Source organism: Jaculus jaculus, chromosome 1 (genome assembly GCF_020740685.1).
Source record: "Jaculus jaculus isolate mJacJac1 chromosome 1, mJacJac1.mat.Y.cur, whole genome shotgun sequence".
Taxonomy (NCBI): domain Eukaryota; kingdom Metazoa; phylum Chordata; class Mammalia; order Rodentia; family Dipodidae; genus Jaculus; species Jaculus jaculus.
This window is the reverse complement of record NC_059102.1, coordinates 323,726,872-323,744,695: the sequence shown is the minus strand read 5'-3', so window position 1 is coordinate 323,744,695 and position 17,824 is coordinate 323,726,872. Positions and strand designations below refer to the sequence as shown.

At 41.9% G+C, this 17,824-nt stretch overlaps 1 protein-coding gene across 1 annotated transcript in view; it reads right to left on the bottom strand.

Moving 5' to 3' along the window:
• The window catches only part of Cnst (consortin, connexin sorting protein), a 98,115-nt gene extending 80,350 nt beyond the window's left edge, over window positions 1-17,765 (bottom strand). Inside the window, exon 1 of the mRNA XM_045151450.1 lies at window positions 17,580-17,765. The gene's annotated coding sequence lies outside the window, so the exon portion shown is untranslated. The remainder of the gene's footprint in view (window positions 1-17,579) is intronic.
• Between the last annotated feature and the right edge of the window lie 59 nt (window positions 17,766-17,824).

Below are 17,824 nucleotides of genomic sequence, written 5' to 3'. Positions count from 1 at the left end.
CTATTTGTACATGTGTGTATGTATGAGCACACCAGGGCCTCTTGGCACTGGAAATGGATTACTGGTATACACCATTATTTATTTGCAGCACATCCAATTACTAGCCTTTCTCATTTCAAGGTAGGGTCTCCCTCTAGCCCAGGCTGTCTTGGAATTTACTATGTATTCTCAGGCTAGCCTCAAGCTCACAGCCATCCTCCTACCTCTGGCTCTTGAGTGCTGGGATTAAAGGTGTGTCACCTCGCCTGGCTGTTCAACCACCATTTTTGAGAAAGCTTAAAATAAATGTAAAATAATAAAATGCAATGGGTCCACTTGGAAACAAAAGGAGTTGGTGGGTGTAATGGAATACATTTAAACAACCATGTGCATTACAGGGACACAGCCCACGTTTTCTTAAGGACTGGGATGGGTGGGGACACAGTATGAGGACAATAATGAAGATTATCCAATATGGTTATTACCATACCTACATATAGAATTGAGTAAGAGAAGCATGAAATTACATGGAAAAATAGGACAAAAATAGCATCTGAAGACATCAGGAGATAAGTGGATATTCAACTTATTTTTATGTGCTATAAAGAAACCTTCAGAGATGGGCTGGAGAGATGGCTTAGCAGTTAAGCGCTTGCCTGTGAAGCCTAAGGACCCCGGTTCGAGGCTCGGTTCCCCAGGTCCCACGTTAGCCAGATGCACAAGGGGGTGCACGCATGTATAGTTCATTTGCAGAGGCTGGAAGCCCTGGCGTGCCCATTCTCTCTCTCCCTCTATCTGTCTTTCTCTCTGTGTCTGTCACTCTCAAATAAATAAATAAATAAATAATAAAAATAAATAAATAAAAATAAAAAATAAATAAAAAATAAAAAAAAAAGAAACCTTCAGAGAAACACCAATGTTACCAAAATTAAATCCATATAAAAGCAGGCATGGCAGCCGGGCATGGTGGCACATGCCTTTAATCCCAGCTCTTAAGAGGCAGAGGTAGGAGGATCGCCGGGAGTTCAAGGCCACCCTGAGACTACAGAGTGAATTCCAGGTCAGCCTGGGCTAGAGTGAGACCCTACCTCGAAAAAACAAAACAACAACAACAACAAAACAAGCAGGGCATGGTGGCACTTGCCTGTAAGCCCAACACATGGCTATAAGTTGAGACAGAGAGCGTGGGGGTTCAAGGTCATCTTCACCTACGGTATAGCAAATCTGAGGCCAGCTTAGGCTACAGACACATGTACACACACACACACACACACACACACACACACACACACGATGACAAATATAGTCTCCTTTACTTGACAGCTGTAAAATCTTAGCTAATGTAGTTCAAATCTATGAGCATGCTTCTTTGTTCTAGGAATGAAGTCAGGAAACATACGGGAATCTGCTAAGGCAGTCCTTTCAGATACTTCCTTAGTTAAAAGCACCTCAGTAATAGTCCCCAGATAGCAAGGAACTCGTCAAATCCTATGCTTCAGATTAAAAGTCAGCTGCCTGGCCCAACACACTTCTTGCTGAATATTTGGCATATCCTAAGTAGAAATGGAGTTTTATTTACTTTACTTAAGACTTCATATGATTTCTGGATCTGTGAATTTACATTTCATCAATCCTAAAAATCAATCAGCAAGTATCTCCTTAGTCTGTCCTTCATTCATGTTATTCATCTTGCTCTTTTTTTTATTTTGGTTTTCTGAGGTAGGGTCTTGCTCTAGCCCATGCTGACCTGGAATTCACTATGTAATGTCAAGGTGGCCTCAAACTCACAGCAATCCTCCTACCTCTGCCTCCCAAGTGATGGAATTAAAGGCGCACACCACCACAGCTGGCCCTTCTGTAATTTTTTTTTTTTTTCAAGGTAGGGTCTCACTCTGGCCCATACTGACCTGAAATGCACTATGGAGTCTCAGCGTGGCCTTGAACTCACGGCAATCCTCCTACCTCTGCCTCCCGAGTGCTGGGATTAAAAGTGTGAGCCACCACGCATGGCTTCCCTTCTGTAATTCTTGTCCCAATATAGACATTACTTAACATCTCTCTTGTAATTTCTCTACATATTTTGTATTGAAATCTGGGGACTGAAGTCAGAATCCAATTTCAGAAATATCTGCCAGCCAAATGGCCCAGGTTCGACTCCCCAGTACCTAGATGTACAAGGTGGTGCATGTGATTGGACTTCCTTTGCAGTGGCTAGAGGCCCTGGGCACCAAACTCACTCACTCACTCACACACTCACTCTCTCTCTCTTTCTGCACCTGTATCTCTATATGTGCAAATAAATAAAATTGTTTTTAAATGTCTCATTGGCCATTTGTGAAATCATGAATTTTCCAGTGGTAATAAGATATGTGATGGTAGGTTTTCCAGAAATGTTACAGTTGTCGTCATGGAAACAGGATCCTCCTTGAGAAGAACTTACTTATAAGCTAATGGAAAAGCATACAGACTCCGGTGGGCAGTAAGGCAAATGAAGAAATATTTAACAGAGACTGGAGGGATGGCTTAGCGGTTAAGGCATTTGCCTGCAAAGCCAAAGGACTCTGGTTTGATTCCCCAGGACCCACGTTAGCCAGATGCACAAGAGGCGCACATGTCTGGAGTTCGCTTGCAGTGGCTGGAGGCCCTGGTATGCTCATTCTCCCCTCCCCCTTTCTCTGTCAAATGAATAAATTAAAAATAAATTTAAAAAGAAAGAAATACTTGTCAGGAGAAAGTAAGAGAATAAAAGCTGACCAGGGCTCTGAAATCAAAGGAGTCCACATTAAACAGAGGTTACTGAGCAGAACATGGAATTCTACAATATTTCTATGTTCGGATGAATAACTTTATGAACATAACTATTCCCCACGGCCAGAGTAACTGAGTCTGAGAACAACAAACATGAGCATGGGGCTCGCTTTATACCATGTTATGGTAGCACATTCACCTCACAACACTCCTGCTCGGTAGCTGTTAGTAACTCTAACACTGTGTAGACCAGCAAACTGAGGCAGTAAGAAGTTAGGCAACTCACCCAAGGTCAAACAGGCTTCAGAATTAAGAGCTATATGCAGACAAACCCGCTCCATAGCCTGTGCTCTCTCTGACGGTAGATGCTATCAGCAAGGCAGAATGAGAGTGACACACTGAAGATGAAGAATTTGGACAAGTTAGGGGAAGTGGGAAGGGAAATTGTGACAATACGAACCTCAGGAAAGTCCAATCATAATATGAGGTCATAGCTTACACAAAACTTACACTGAAACATTTTCAGAGACCCATTTTTAATTGAAATAAGCACTGCAGTTATTCTAGGTATTTTGTAAACACTATCTAGAATTTGCCTCGTTAGTACTTTGTAATTTATTTCAAGTTCTTTCATGCATTTATTATTGCCCAACTTGAATTTGAGCCCTTGTAGTAAGAAACATAAATACTGCTTCTTTTGCAATCCTTACCACAACATAGCCCAGGGCATATAAAAGTTGCCTAATATATACTTATCAAGTTAAATTACAATATTAAAGTTTTTCTTTTGCTACCTCTTACCTAAAGACATATGTTTAAGAAAAAAAAAAAACCATTTATGTTACTTAAGATAATGTAAAAACCCCAAAGGATTATCTGGTAGGAAACAGAAATACAAGGGAAATTTGAGAACAGAGTATTTTTGTCAGCAAAAGATAGGGACAAGTCAGCAAATTCCAAAAAAAAAAAAAAAAAAAAAAAGCAGCATTTATCTGAAAAAAATAAAATAAATGAATTAAACTAATGGGGTTCACTCTATTTTCTGATATATCAATATGGGAAAATTCAGAATTATTATAAATGTAATTATGCATATCATGTACTGTGAAAAGTAAAAGATTTAAAACTCAAAGAAGAAAGATACTGTTTTAGGTAAATCTAAACTGAGATGAGACAAATGGAATTAGACCAGGGTCATACTGATTTTTAACCGACTCTTCCATTTTTGTCTCTTCACCTCCAATTTTACTTGAAATGTTACCTTTGTCACATTCTTGACTGGGTTTTTCCACTACATAAAAAAGCAGGCAGGGCTTAACGGTTAAGGTGTTTATCTGCAAAGCCAAAGGACCCACGTTAGCCAGATGCTCAAGGGGCGCATGTATCTGGAGTTCATTTGCAGTGGCTGGAGGCCCTGACATGCCCATTCGCTCTCTCTCCCCTCCCTCCCTCTTTCTCTGTCAAAATAAACAAATAAATGAAAATAAAATATATTTTTTAAAAGCAGGCAAGTGGACAGGTCTGGGTTCAAGTGAAAGACCCTGCCTCCATAAGTCAGAGTGAAGAGTGGAGAAGGAAGACTCTAGAAGTCAACTTCTGGCCTCCATGTACACCTGCACATAGGTGTGCCCACACAAGCAAACATGTATACACGTGCATACACACACAACATAAAAATAAAGAAAACAACAAAGGAATCCTGAACAAAGGGGACATTAACAGTAATCTATCAACATGTTTCATTAAACTGACAGCTTATCATGCTAATATAAGATGTCAATTATACAGAAAATTGGGTGTGGAATGTATGGGAACTCTGTTGTATCAAAAATTATTTTACATATCTAAAATTCAAAAAAAAGGTTCAACAAACAAAAGGCCAGACATGGTGGTGCATGCCTTTAATTGCAGCACACAGAGGCTAAGGTGGAGGAACACAATGAGTTCAAAGCCAGCCTGGGGCTACAGAGTGGGTTCCAGGTCAGCCTTGGCTACAGTGAGGCCCTACACTGAAAGCAACAACCAAAGAAGTAAGCAAGACAATTCTGTGTCTATGAAAAACTGTGAAACAAAGAGAATGAAACGTTCTACATAGTGAATTCCAGGTCAGCCTGGGCTAGAGATCCTACCTCGAAAAACCAACAAAAATAAAATAAAATAAAATAAAATAAAATAAAATAAAAAAGAAGAAGAAGAAGAAAGAAAAGAAAAGAGTCGGAGCCGGGCATGGTGGCGCATGCCTTTAATCCCAGCACTGAGGAGGCAGAGGTAGGAGGATCGCTGTGAGTCTGAAGCTACCCTGAGACTACATAGCAAATTCCAGGTCAGCCTGGACTAGTGCAAGACCCTACCTCGAAAAACCAAAAGAATAAAGATATAGTTTATTTTACTAATGGATGCCCCTGAAAATTTAAAGGCAAAAGAATGGATGGGAAAGATGATTACTGATTTCAGGAATAACTTTAAAACTCAGCTCAAAAACAGATTCAAGTGCTGTGTGGGAGGGCATGCCTATAAATCAAAAATCTATATTGCTGGGGCTGGAGAGATAGCTTAGCCGTTAAGACAATTGCCTACAAAGCCTAAGAACCCAGGTTCGATTCCCCAGTACCCACATAAACCAGATGTACAGGGTGGCACATGCATCTAGAGTTCGTTTACAATGGTTGGAGGCCCTGATGTGCTCATTCTCTCTCTCTTTCTCATAAATAAAGAAAATAAAATATTTTTTAAAATCTACATTGCAAGCTGGGCATGGTGGTGGCACGCCTTTAATCCCAGCACTTGGGAGGCAGATGTAGGAGGATTGCTGTGAGTTCGAGGCCACCCTCAGACTCCACAGTGAATTCTAGGTCAGCCTGGGCTACATACAGTGAAACCATACCTCAAAAAACCCAAAAAAAAAAAAAATCTACATTGCTCAATTTAGCTCGTATCTTCCCATATATATATTCAGTTTTTTGAGGAAGAGTCTCACTCTAACCCAGGCTGACCTGAAATTCATTATGTAGTCTCAGGGTGGCTTCGAACTCAGTCCTCCTACCTCTGCCTCACAAATGCTGGGATTAAAGGTGTAGGCTACCACACCCAGCAGTTTTTTGTTTTTTTTTTTTGGTTTTTTTTTTTTTGAGGTAGGGTCTCACACTAGCCCAGGCTGACCTGGAACTCACTATGTAGTCTCAGGGTGGCCTTGAACTTATGGCGATCCATGCCTCCTAAATTCTGGGATTAAAGGTGTGCGCCATCACACCTGTCTTCATATATATATATTTTTAAATTATTTTATCTATTTATTTGGGATAAAAGGAGGCAAGGGAGAGAATGGGCACTCTAGGACCTCTAGCCACTGCAAACAAACTCCAGATGCATGTGCCACCTTGTGCATCTGGCTTACATAGCTAGTGGGGAATCAAACCTGAGTCCTTAGGCTTTGGAGATAAGCACCTTAACCACTGGGCCATCTCATTCATATATATAATTTATTTATTTATTTATTTCTGGCTTTTCAAAGTAAGGTCTCGCTCTAGCCCAGGCCGTCCTGGAATTCACTACGTAGTCTCAGGCTGGACTCAAACTCAGTGATCTTCTAACCTCAGCCTCCCGAGTGCTGGGATTAAAAGTATACACCACCACGCCCAGCTCTTCCCCATCATGTATTTTTACTGAGCATCAAAATAAACAATCTCTTAGACTCACACTTATGTATGTCAACTTCTCCAGCACCCCATGACCAGTATCTTGTCTGTTCTAACCAGTCTGCTGTTAATTACTAAATAAAACCATAACTATGTGAACAAGATCCACAGAAGCTCAGCTGTTCCTCCATGTTGGCTAGAGAGGCTTCCTCCTAGAGCTCCCAGGGAAGCTCTTCTGAACCTTCACCTCCACCTAATAACCGCAGTCTATCCCTACTCACAGTCCCTGTGAACCGGCCCACAACAGAGGTCACAGAATGTTAGACAGTGACAGTATTTTCCCTTTATCCCCACTGCTGTTCTGGACAATGTTCCCACCTGTGCTCACTTACACACTTCCTTCCCTTGCATCACAGAGTAGGTTAGTAATCAAATTTATCTCCAGCCCCATTCCTCTGGATGGAAAGCTCAATGCTATAAAGCATATGCCTTCTTCAATCCTAAACCTATGCAAGACTCTATGGGGGACAGTTTACTTCTAAACCATCACACATACAGAGGACAAAAAAATGATTAAAACAAACCAAAAGTATCCTGAAAGAGAATTTGTAATGAGAAATCTAAATAATTCGTAAAGGTGTGAAGCATACAAGGCAGAACAACGGTGATGGCTCATGCCTGTAATCCCAGCATTTAGTAGTACAGGCATGAGAACCAAAAGTTCAAGGCCAACCCGAGCTACTCGAGACCCTGTCTAAGAAAAGCAAAAAGTACCAAGAAAAGATAATGATAAAGCCAGGAGTGGCGGCGCACACCTTTCATCCCAGCACTTAGGAAGGCAGAGGTAGGAGGATCACCATGAATTTGAGGCCACCCCGAGACGGAATTCCAGGTCACCCTGGGCTACAGTGAAACCCTACCTTGAAAAAAAAATAAATAAAGATAATGATAAAGATTTGTTGTCTTAAATAATCAATGCCTTTTCTTGGACTATATTACATTATTGTATTTTAAATAGGGATAGAGCATTTCAGTGGTACAGCACTTGCTTAACCTGCCCAAGGCCCTGGCTCTAATACCCAGATCTGAAAAAAAATTAAAATTAAGGATTCAACAAAATACCACTTTTAGGAGCTGGGGAGATGGCTCAGTGGTTAAAGATACTGCTTGTAAGGCCTGCCAGCCTGCATTCAATTCTCCAGACACACAAAATTGGACAGGTGCATGCAAAAGTCCCTGGTGTGCTTATACACATACATATATAAACATACATACACATACCAAAAACATTTTAAAATGAAGCTTTTACACAGGGATCCTTATAAAACCGAAGCTGCTTATGAGAGTACAAGATTAGGAAATATGTGTAGTAGCCAGATAAACTCAAAATTAATTCCGTGATTATTGTGGGTTTTGTTTGGTGGGGTCATAGACTCCTTGAATCTCTAAGAATTCTCTTATCAGAAAATAGACATATGTCTACAACAAGTTATAAATGATATTTAAGGGGACCAACAAACCCTCAAAAATAATTCTAATTATTTTTAAGCCGGGCGTGGTGGCTCGCGCCTTTAATCCCAGCACTCAGGAGGCAGAGGTAGGAAACTACATAGAGAATTCCAGGTCAGCCTGAGCTAGAGTGAGACCCTACCTTGGAAAACCAAAAAAAAAAAAGTGTATTATTTTTAAACAAAACAACCCCAAATTCCAAATATCAGTAAAGTTTGCTAAGTGCTATTTGCTGTTTTATAATTTTTAATTATTTAAATAAAAATATTAAAAATATTAACATAATTTCTTCCCACCACCCTCTTTAGCACCCAACCCCTTTACTGAACCCCTCTTCTTTCCTACCATTCTCTTTCTTTCTTTCTTTTTTTTTTTTTTGTTTTTTTTGTTTTTCGAGGTAGGGTCTCACTCTGGCTCAGGCTGACCTGGAATTCACTATGTAGTCTCAGGATGGCCTCAAACTCACGGCGATCCTCCTACCTCTGCCTCCCGAGTGCTGAGATTAAAGGCGTGCGTCATCACGCCCGGCTCCATTCTCTTTCCTCTAGTGCTTTTTTTTTTTTTTTTTTTTAAGAATTCTTACTAGGCAGTCTAATAGAGGAAAATCGTGATTTGTCGGTAATTTGACGGCACACACTTTTGTTCCTTTCCAAGTGGCTAGAGATGACAAGAAAACACGAAGGAAGTTCTAGGAGATGGCAAGGCGGAATGGTGAAATGACGCAAGGTTTCCATCTCTAAATATGCTGGAGTTGAATCTCAAAACCAAGACTAAAACAATTTAAGAAATATAAACCTATCAAACTTCTGAATTTTTAAATGTGTTTTTGATATTTATTTATTTATTTTTGTTTGTTTGTTTGTTTGTTTTTAAGCAGAGAGAAAATAGGAATGGGTGTGCCAGGGCCTCTTGCCATAACAAACTCCAGAAGAAAAATGCCACTTTGTGTATCTGTATTACAATACTGGGGTATTGAATCCAGGCTGTCAGAGTTTGAAAACAACTACCTTTAATTGCTGAGCCATCTCTCCACTTGCAAATGTATTTTTAAAAGACTAATCCATAAAAACAAAATATTTCAATTGCTTGCAAAACAAGGTATTCCCGCCAGGCATGGTGGTGCACACCTTTAATCCCAGCACTCGGGAGGCAGAGGTAGGAGGATCACTGTGAGTTTGAGGCCACCCTGAGACTACAGAGTGAATTCCAGGTCAGCCTGGGCTAGAGTGAGACCCTACCTCGGAAAAAAATAAAATGAAATTCCCCACATTGTAAGGAAATGTAATCCGCAACCCCCTACCCCAACAAAGATTACAAGGTAAGTCTATTAATGTGAATCTTGAAGGCCCTACACTGGAGAGAATGTTATGTAACCATTTCAAGACAGGCATCCCTTAGGTTAGATTTTCTCAGTAAGAACATAATCCTTTTGGAAGCTCTTTAAACCTTGCAAGGGTTTTTTTTTTTTTTCCTCTAAATTGAAAAATTGCCAGAACATGGATCATTCTTCCTCAAACAACTGAAATAAAGTTCCTAGGGCTAATTTGTAGGTATGATATTTTTCCTTTTTGCAAATAGAGTCTAGCTATACTGCCCAGGCTGACCTCAAATTCCTGGGCCAAAGTTCTCAGCATCTGGAGTAGCTGGGAGAACAAGTGTACGCCACTGCTGGTTTTTCCTTATATATGTATCTATATATCTATATCTACATACATACATACATACATACATACATATATATATATGCACGCGTACACACACACACACATATGAACTTTTAAATATTTATTTATTTTGGTTATTCAAGGTAGCGTTTCACTCTAATCCAAGCTGATATGGAATTCACTCTATAATCTCAAAGTGGCCTCAAACTCACGTTGATCCTCCTACCTTTGTCCCACAAGTGCTGGAATTAAAGGCATGTGCCACCACACCCGGAAGGTAGGTTTTTTATTGTTGTTTTATTTGTGTGTGTGTGTGTGTGTGTGTGTGTGTGTGTGTGTGTGTTTGGTTTTTCAAGGCAGGATATTACTCTAGCCCAGGCTGACCTGGAAATCACTATGCATCTCAGAGTGGCCTTGAAATCATGGCGATCTTCCTACCTCTGCCACCCAAGTGCTGGGATTAAAGGTGTGCGCCACCACGCCCGGATTTGCTTTTTTTTTTTTTTATTGGTTTTGGAGACACAGTCTTGTTGCTGCCTATAATGCCCAGGCTGGCTTCCTGATGCGAAACCTCCTGCCACCATCAAAATTCAGGGTTTTTTTTTTTTTTAAATAAGTTTTGCTACATTCTATATTTAAGCTATACACCATGACCAATACAATACATACACACAGTTAAAGCTATTTCTTTGAAACACATTAACTTACTCATGTGTTACCCAGAAGCAGGAGCACTGGCTCTCATACTGTGCATTAAGTCATCCCACACATTGGCTACTTTGTATCTTTCATGTATATTTCCAATCTCCTTCCCATAGTCCTGAACTGTATTCTAAACTAAAATGATCCCAATGGACAATTGTCTAGTTTTAAATACAAATGAAGTCAGCCTATTACCAGAATGTATACACATCTTTTCAAAACAAGAACATCAACAGTTACATCTTTTTCCTAATTCTGAATTTGATCCTGGAATACTCTACACATCTTCTTGTAGCATTCCAGGTCTAAAGGGCTAGATATTACAGAGACTCTTACTGACCAAGGAAGGGGACAGGTTTCTTATAATAAATTCAGTAATATTAATTAGGTCTTCTGGCTAACTGTGAAATTCAATGTACATGGTTACGTCCTTGCTGAAGTAGTACTTGGGGGAATTTATGAGAACACAGAGATCAGGATAGGAAAAAACACAGGTCTGGTTGATTCCCCAATGAGGTCAGCTGGATTTGGGTTTATCTTTCAGTTTGGAGCCATAAATGGTTTTGTGTGAATCCCCAGCCTTGAGGCAGATCAGGGCAGGAACCTAGACTGGATTATCAATAGCTTTAGATAAAAACTGCCATATATTTCCTTTTAAATTTCCTCTGTACCATCATAAACAAAATCAGGCTCCCAGAATTTCAGAGCCAAAATGCGTATCTTCTTCCTTTCTAAATTTTCCTGAAAAGATTATTTCTCTTGCTCTTAATAAGAAACAGTGTGCAAAACAAGAAAAGAAAAGAAAGTGTGGGGCTGGAGAGATGGCTCAGTGGTTAAGGTGTTTGCCTGCAAAGCCTAAGTACCCATGTTCTACTCCACATCCCATATTAGCCAGGCACACAAAGGTGAGGCAAGCGCAAGGTCGCCCAGGCCCATTTGGCAGCACAAGTGCCTGGAATTCAGTTGCAGTGGTTGAGGCCCAGGCACACCAATTCTCTATACCGAGGTCTTTTGGCTTTGCAGGCAAGGGCCTTAGCCGCTAAGCCATCTCTCCAGACTTCTCTCTCTCCTCTCTATCTCCCATTCTTAAAACAGAAAAAAAAAAAAAAAGAAAGAAAGAAAGAAAAAGAAAGAAAGAAAGAGTGATACAGAGAAGCACATTTCCAAAACTATTAGCCATACTGGAAACTGATTCAAAAAAGAACTATGAGCTGGGCGTGGTGGCGCACGCCTTTAATCCCAGCACCTGGGAGGCAGAGGTAAGAGAATCGCCATGAATTCGAGGCCACCCTGAGACTACATAGTGAATTCCAGGTCAGCCTGGGCCAGAGTGAGACCCTACCATGAAAAACCAAAACAACAACAACAAAAACCTGTGGCAGGATGACAGGTACTCTACCTGTTCACCACAAAGTTCAATCTTCTTGTTCTCAAGTTCTCCCTGATGTCAACAGACTTAGTAGACAATGACTCGGACAGCCCTGACACACTGTTGACATGCACATGTAAATAACTGTAACAATGAGAGCCCAGGAAATGACTGAGCACTCTATTCATCTGATCATACTTGCAGAGCCAGTACTCAGCTCTACGGCAGCTAAAGAAGCACATGGGTCCAATGTCAACTCTGAGAGGGAGGGAGGGAAGGAGGGAGAGAAAGAAAAGAGATGGCTGGAGAGGTGGCTTAGCGGTTAAGGCATTTGCCTACAAAGCCAAAGGACCTCAGTTTGATTCTCCAGACCCACCTAAGCCATATGCACAAGGTGGCCCATGCCTCTGGAGTTCGTTTTCAGTGGCTGGAGGCCCTGGTACCCCCATTCTCTCTCTCTCTGGCTGTCTCTCTCATAAATAAATAAATAACATTTGGAAAAAAAAACTTTAAACAATCATAAGAACAAGTAGCAGAATCACTTTATCTTGGCACTGTGTGAAAGAAAAAATACTGCAAACAGGCAAAAATAGTACAGACTACAAAACCACAATCCTTAAGAAAATAAGATGGAAAACACATGAACCAAGTTTTTCTGGAGTCAGATGCACTACTGTTACGCCACAAGGCCCTTACCCAAGTTTTCCTAATAAAGTAGGTCTAATTGCTGATCATAAAATCCATATAAAAAGTGAAGCGGACCGTTCTTTCATTTTTAGTATCTGGGTCCTGGAAAGCGGGTATAAGGCTGTTTCTGAACTACTCAAGCCCTGTAAACACAACAAACCATCAAAACTTTGAGAAGGAAAATACTGGGCATGGTGGCACAGGCCTGTCATCTCAACACTAGAGAAGCTGAAGCAGGATGATCATGAGTTCAAGATCAGCTCTCAAAAAAAAACCAAGGTCTTTGTGGTGATGCAGCCCATTGGTAAAGACTTTATTTTTCTATTATACAAGGCCTTGGGTTTGATTCCAAGGATCAAGAGAGAGAAAAAGAAGGGAGAAATAATTACAACTTAATGTTCTTTCTCCAAATCAAAGACAGTAACACCACTCAAAAGCAAAATAAGGATTTGGAGAAATGGCTCAGTGGCTAAAGGCACCCGCTTGCAAAACCTGACAGTCTAGGTTCAATTCCCCCCCAGTATCCACATGAAGTCAAATGCATGAAGTAGAGCATGCATCTAGAGTTCATCTGTAGTAGCAAGAGACCCTGGTACACCCATGCTTGCTGGCACTCTCTCTTGCTTTCTTTGATTGCAAATAAATAAATAAAAATACTTTAAAAAAGCAGTATCTTTTTAAAATGCAAATAAATAGCTGGAGAGATGGCTTAGTGGTTAAGGCACTGGCCTCCAAAGCCAAAGGAATCAGGTTCAATTCCCCAGAACCCATGCTAGCCAGCCGCACAAGGTAGTGCATACATCTGGAGTTTGTCTGCAGTAGCTAAAGGCCCCAGTACAGCCATTCTCTCTATGTGCCGCCTCTCTCTCTCTCTCTCTCTCTCTCTCTCTCTCTCTCTCTCTCTCTCTCTCTATATATATATATATATATATATATATCTTTTTTGTTTATTTTTATTTATTTATTTATTTGAGAGCAACAGACAAAGAGAAAGAGGCAGATAAAGAGAGAGAGAGAATGAGCACACCAGGACCTCCAGCCCCTGCAAACGAACTCCAGACGCGCGTGGCCCCTGTACATCTGTCTAACGTGGGTCCTGGGGAATCGAGCTTTGAACTGGGGTCCTTAGGCTTCACAGGCAAGCACTTAACCGCTAAGCCACCTCTCCAGCCCCCTCTCTCTCTTTTAAATAAATAAATAAATATAAAAATTTTAAAAGAAATTAAAAAAACAAAATGCAAATAAAACACTAACCTCAGCTCTCATAGACTGAGTGGGCTAACTATGGACCACAGGCATTATGAAATCAAACCTATATTTTCCTCGCAATGTTAAGAAGTGTATTTTATTTATTTTTGGTGTTGAGAATCTAACTTTGTACAGGCTAGGAAATGCTCTACCATTGAACTGAACTACACACACTTCCCAAAGCTTACTTTAAAAGAAAGAAATCTGAGCCAGGCGTGGTTGTGCATGGTTCTAATTCCAGCATTCAGGAGGCAGAGGTAGGAGGATAGCTGTGAGTTTGAGGCCACCCTGAGACTACATAGTGAATTCCAGGTCAGCCTGGGCTACAGTGAGACTCTACCTCAAAAAAAAAAAGAAAAGAAAAGAAAAGTAAGAAATTCAAGAATGTTTGGTGAGTGAATCATGTTTCTATGTCATGCCATCAAAGGAAGGGAGGAGAGTACTTAATAGGTTGGTATTGTATATATATAACTAGAAGAATAGATTAATGGGGGCTAAAAGGCCCAAAGTGAGGTCAGGGAAAGAGATTGAGTAAAGGAAAGGAGGAGGGAGGGCTAATCAAAATGTAAGATGATATAAATAAATCATATGGAATCTCCCGGTTTTGGACAATGGAACACTCAGGAGCCACAGATGGTTGTTAGAAAATTTTCAGTGCCAGGGATGGGATACCTCCAGTGAGTTGTTGGCCAGGGGGGTCTCTGATGCCCCCAAAACATTATAGGCCATTGCCGAGGCCCTTGGTTTCCCACCAGGAATAGATGGTAAGACCCTATTGCTGAAGACTCCACATACTTGGGCTGCAAGCCACTGAGAAATCCTGCTGGAACTGAGCTGATAATCTCCTCCATATAGACCAGCTGACAGAAAGCTGAAAGAAGCCGTTCTACATGTAGTTCAATGGGAGAAAGGGATACCACCAATGAAGATAGTCAACAGTGGACACTGCAAGCCTTATAATTGGCCAGCCAGGCCAAATGAGCCAACGGGTGCAAAAGAGGCATGTCTGTCGTGGTGGAAACCAACTGCCCTCCAATTGGACTGGAGGCCCGCTCTATGGGAGGGAATACATCCCTGATACTGAAAACTTAAAACAGGGGTAGTCATGAGCCCTAGGGGTGTAACATCTGCTGCTGTCTGGCTAAATGTATATACTATGCTTATCAAACTGCCCAGTAAGCACTTCTCTTAATATTTATACCCTTATATTAACGCTACTTGCACTTTGGGTAGAGAATCTTCTATTTTCAGATGACAGTGACCTTGGGACGACTCAGAGTGTATCATAGTGCTGGAAAGAAGTGACTGGTGTAACTTCTCAATCACACCTTCCAAGGCTCAGGGTCTAATGCAGAAGAGGTGGTGGAAAGAATGTAAGAGCCAAAGGAAGGGTAGGACTCCTTACAACATGCTCCCTCCAGACATAAAATGGCCTTGATATCCGTGACCTCACAGTGCCTGACAATACCTACACAAGACCATCATAAGAGGAAGAAAAGATGATGACATCAAAATAAAAGAGAGTCGGATTGAGATGGGGAGGGGTTATAATGGAGAATGGAAGTTCAAAGGGGAAAGTTGGTGTAGGGAGGGTATTACCATGGGATATTTTTTATAATCATGGAAAATGTTAATAAAAATTGAGAAAAAATATTTCTCTTGGGGAGAAATCTATTTCTGAATCTAAGAAAATATTTTGGCTTATCTTGGGGGGAGGTTCTCTTATTTTTAACTATATTTATTTTAAGTGTGTGTGTGTTTACTCATATATATGGGCATGCCAAGGCTTCTTGTCACTGCAAATGAATTCCAGACACATGCACCAGTTTTTCCATTCAGCTTTACATGGGTACTGGGGAATCGAACCCAGGCTGGTAAGCTCTGCGGGCAAGTACCCTTAGTAATTGAGCCATCTCCCAAACTCCTGTTTTGCTTTCTTGAGGTAGAGTCACATGCTAGCTAGGCTCCCCTGGGACTTAGTCTGTAGCCCAGGATGGCTGCAAACAGTGATCTTTCTTCGCCTCTTAAATGCAGAGGCTGGCCTTGGGCTCACTATGCATCCCAAACTGGCCTCAAAAATCACAGGGTTGGGCTGGAGAGATGGCTTAGCGGTTAAGCGCTTGCCTGTGAAGCCTAAGGACCCCGGTTCGAGGCTCGGTTCCCCAGGTCCCACATTAGCCAGATGCACAAGGGGGCACATGCGACTGGAGTTTGTTTGCAGAGGCTGGAAGCCCTGGGCCCATTCTCTTTCTCTCCCTCTATCTGTCTCTCTGTGTCTGTTGCTCTCAAATAAATAAAAAAAAAATTAAAAACTTTCTTTAAAAAAAAAAATCACAGGGTTGCAGGTACCTGACCGCTTGAGTTACAAGGAGTACAGGGGTTGAAGATGCTTTTTTTAGGGCAGGAGAGATGTCTCAGTGGTTAAATGTGCTGGCTTGCAAAGCCCAATGATCCAATACCCACAGAAAGCCAGAAGCACAGTACCAAATGTAGCTGGAGTTTGCCCATAGCAACACAAGGCCCTGGCACACCCATGTTCTCTTTCAAATACAAAAGAAAATGTTGGGGTCGTTTTTTGTTGTTGTTGTTATTGTTGTTGCTTTTTGAGGTAGGGTCCCACTCGAGCCCAGGCTGACCTGGAATTCACTAGGGTGGCCTCGAACTCAAGGTGATTCTCCTCCCTCTGCCTTCCAAGTGTGGGGATTAAAGGTGTGCACCACCACACTCAATCAAAAAAAATTTTTTTTAAAAGAGGATGAGAAAATCCTTCTATGTGAGGACACAAAAGTCTCTATTTTTTTTAAAGTTAATTTTATTTGTTTTGGTATTTTTTGAGACAGGGTATATATATTCCAGGCTTGCCTCTAACTCACCATAATTCTCCTGCCTCAGCTTCTGGACAGAGGGTAGGGATTACAGACATGCACCACCACACTCAGAAAGAAATTTACCAATCAGGAAAATGTATAAAAGAAAAATACAAGGAAATTAAGATCAATGTGAATGCCCAGGGTTTCTGCAATTGATGATGATTTCTAGAGTGTCCTAGTAATTCCAAAAAGGTCATATTTAGCTGTCAATCTTTACCCAGTTTGAGTTTCATCAGCTGAGGATCATCTTCAGATGGTTTGGCAGGTGATACATTCCTCAGACCTTTTCCTTGTGCGTTTAAATACCAAGCTCAATTATGCCAGCCGAGTAAGCAGAAAGGATTGTACATATTTTAAACTAGGTAGTTGATTGGTCGCAACTTCCAGCTTTGATGGAGAGAATAATAGGTGAAGCTTTCTGAGTATGATCCCCAAACACTGAAATCACTCTCAAAGAATTGGATCCTCGAACACTGTCCAAAAGACAGCCAAAATTTCCATTAGAGCACCCTATTTTTAGAGTCTCTGCAATTTGGTTTTTAAAATTGCATCCTACACTACAATGTGCTTAACTAAGTTTACACAGGCAATATAAAAGCATCCTGAGGTTTTAATCGTTTTAAACGTAGGACGGATTTTTATGCTTTCAAACCCTCATTTTTTTTTTTCAGTCTTATACTTCGGTCTTTCAAACATGCAAATTAAAAATGAAAAGATACATCTTGGCCCAGAGGGAGGACTGCAAGGGAGACACTAGGCTGTTTCTGGCAATCAAAGGTGGTGGTGGCGGGGAAATCAGGTTTGGGGCGTTGGGGGGGGGGGTGGTCCTAAAACCAATGCACAGGAGGAGTGGGCCACAGGACAGAAAGACACTGAGAAAGAGTAGAAGCCGCAGGCTCCCAGGGGAGCCGGGCGCAGAACGACTTCAGTCGCCCGTCCCCTAGGGACTAAGAAATTGGCGCGATGCGCAGGAACAGGACACTCGAGTTGACTAGAGAAAAGAGGGGGAAACAGGAGCCCCGAGAGGGGCCCGGGGGAGGGAAGGGACCCCGCTACAAGTCCCCGGAGCGCAGAGGCGGCGCTGCGGCCAGAGGACAGCGCCGGGGGAGGAGCGCGGGGCTTCCCCGGCCGCCAGGTTCCCCTGCATCCCGCTTCCTCCACTCCTCACCTGGGAATCCGAGGCCGAAAGGGGGGCTACCGCCGGGCGCCCAGCGCGTTTCCAGCCCCGCTTGCTGACATGGCGGCCGACGAGCTGTCACGGAGCCTGCTCGGGTCTCCCGCGGCTCGGGAGGATTAGACACCTCCAGCCTTCCCGCCCCGCCTCCTTCAGCGAACCCCTCCCGGCTGGAAGGCTGGCCGCCGGAGACCCAGGAGCATAGAGCGCGAGACGGCTAGAGAGGAAGCGCCGACGGC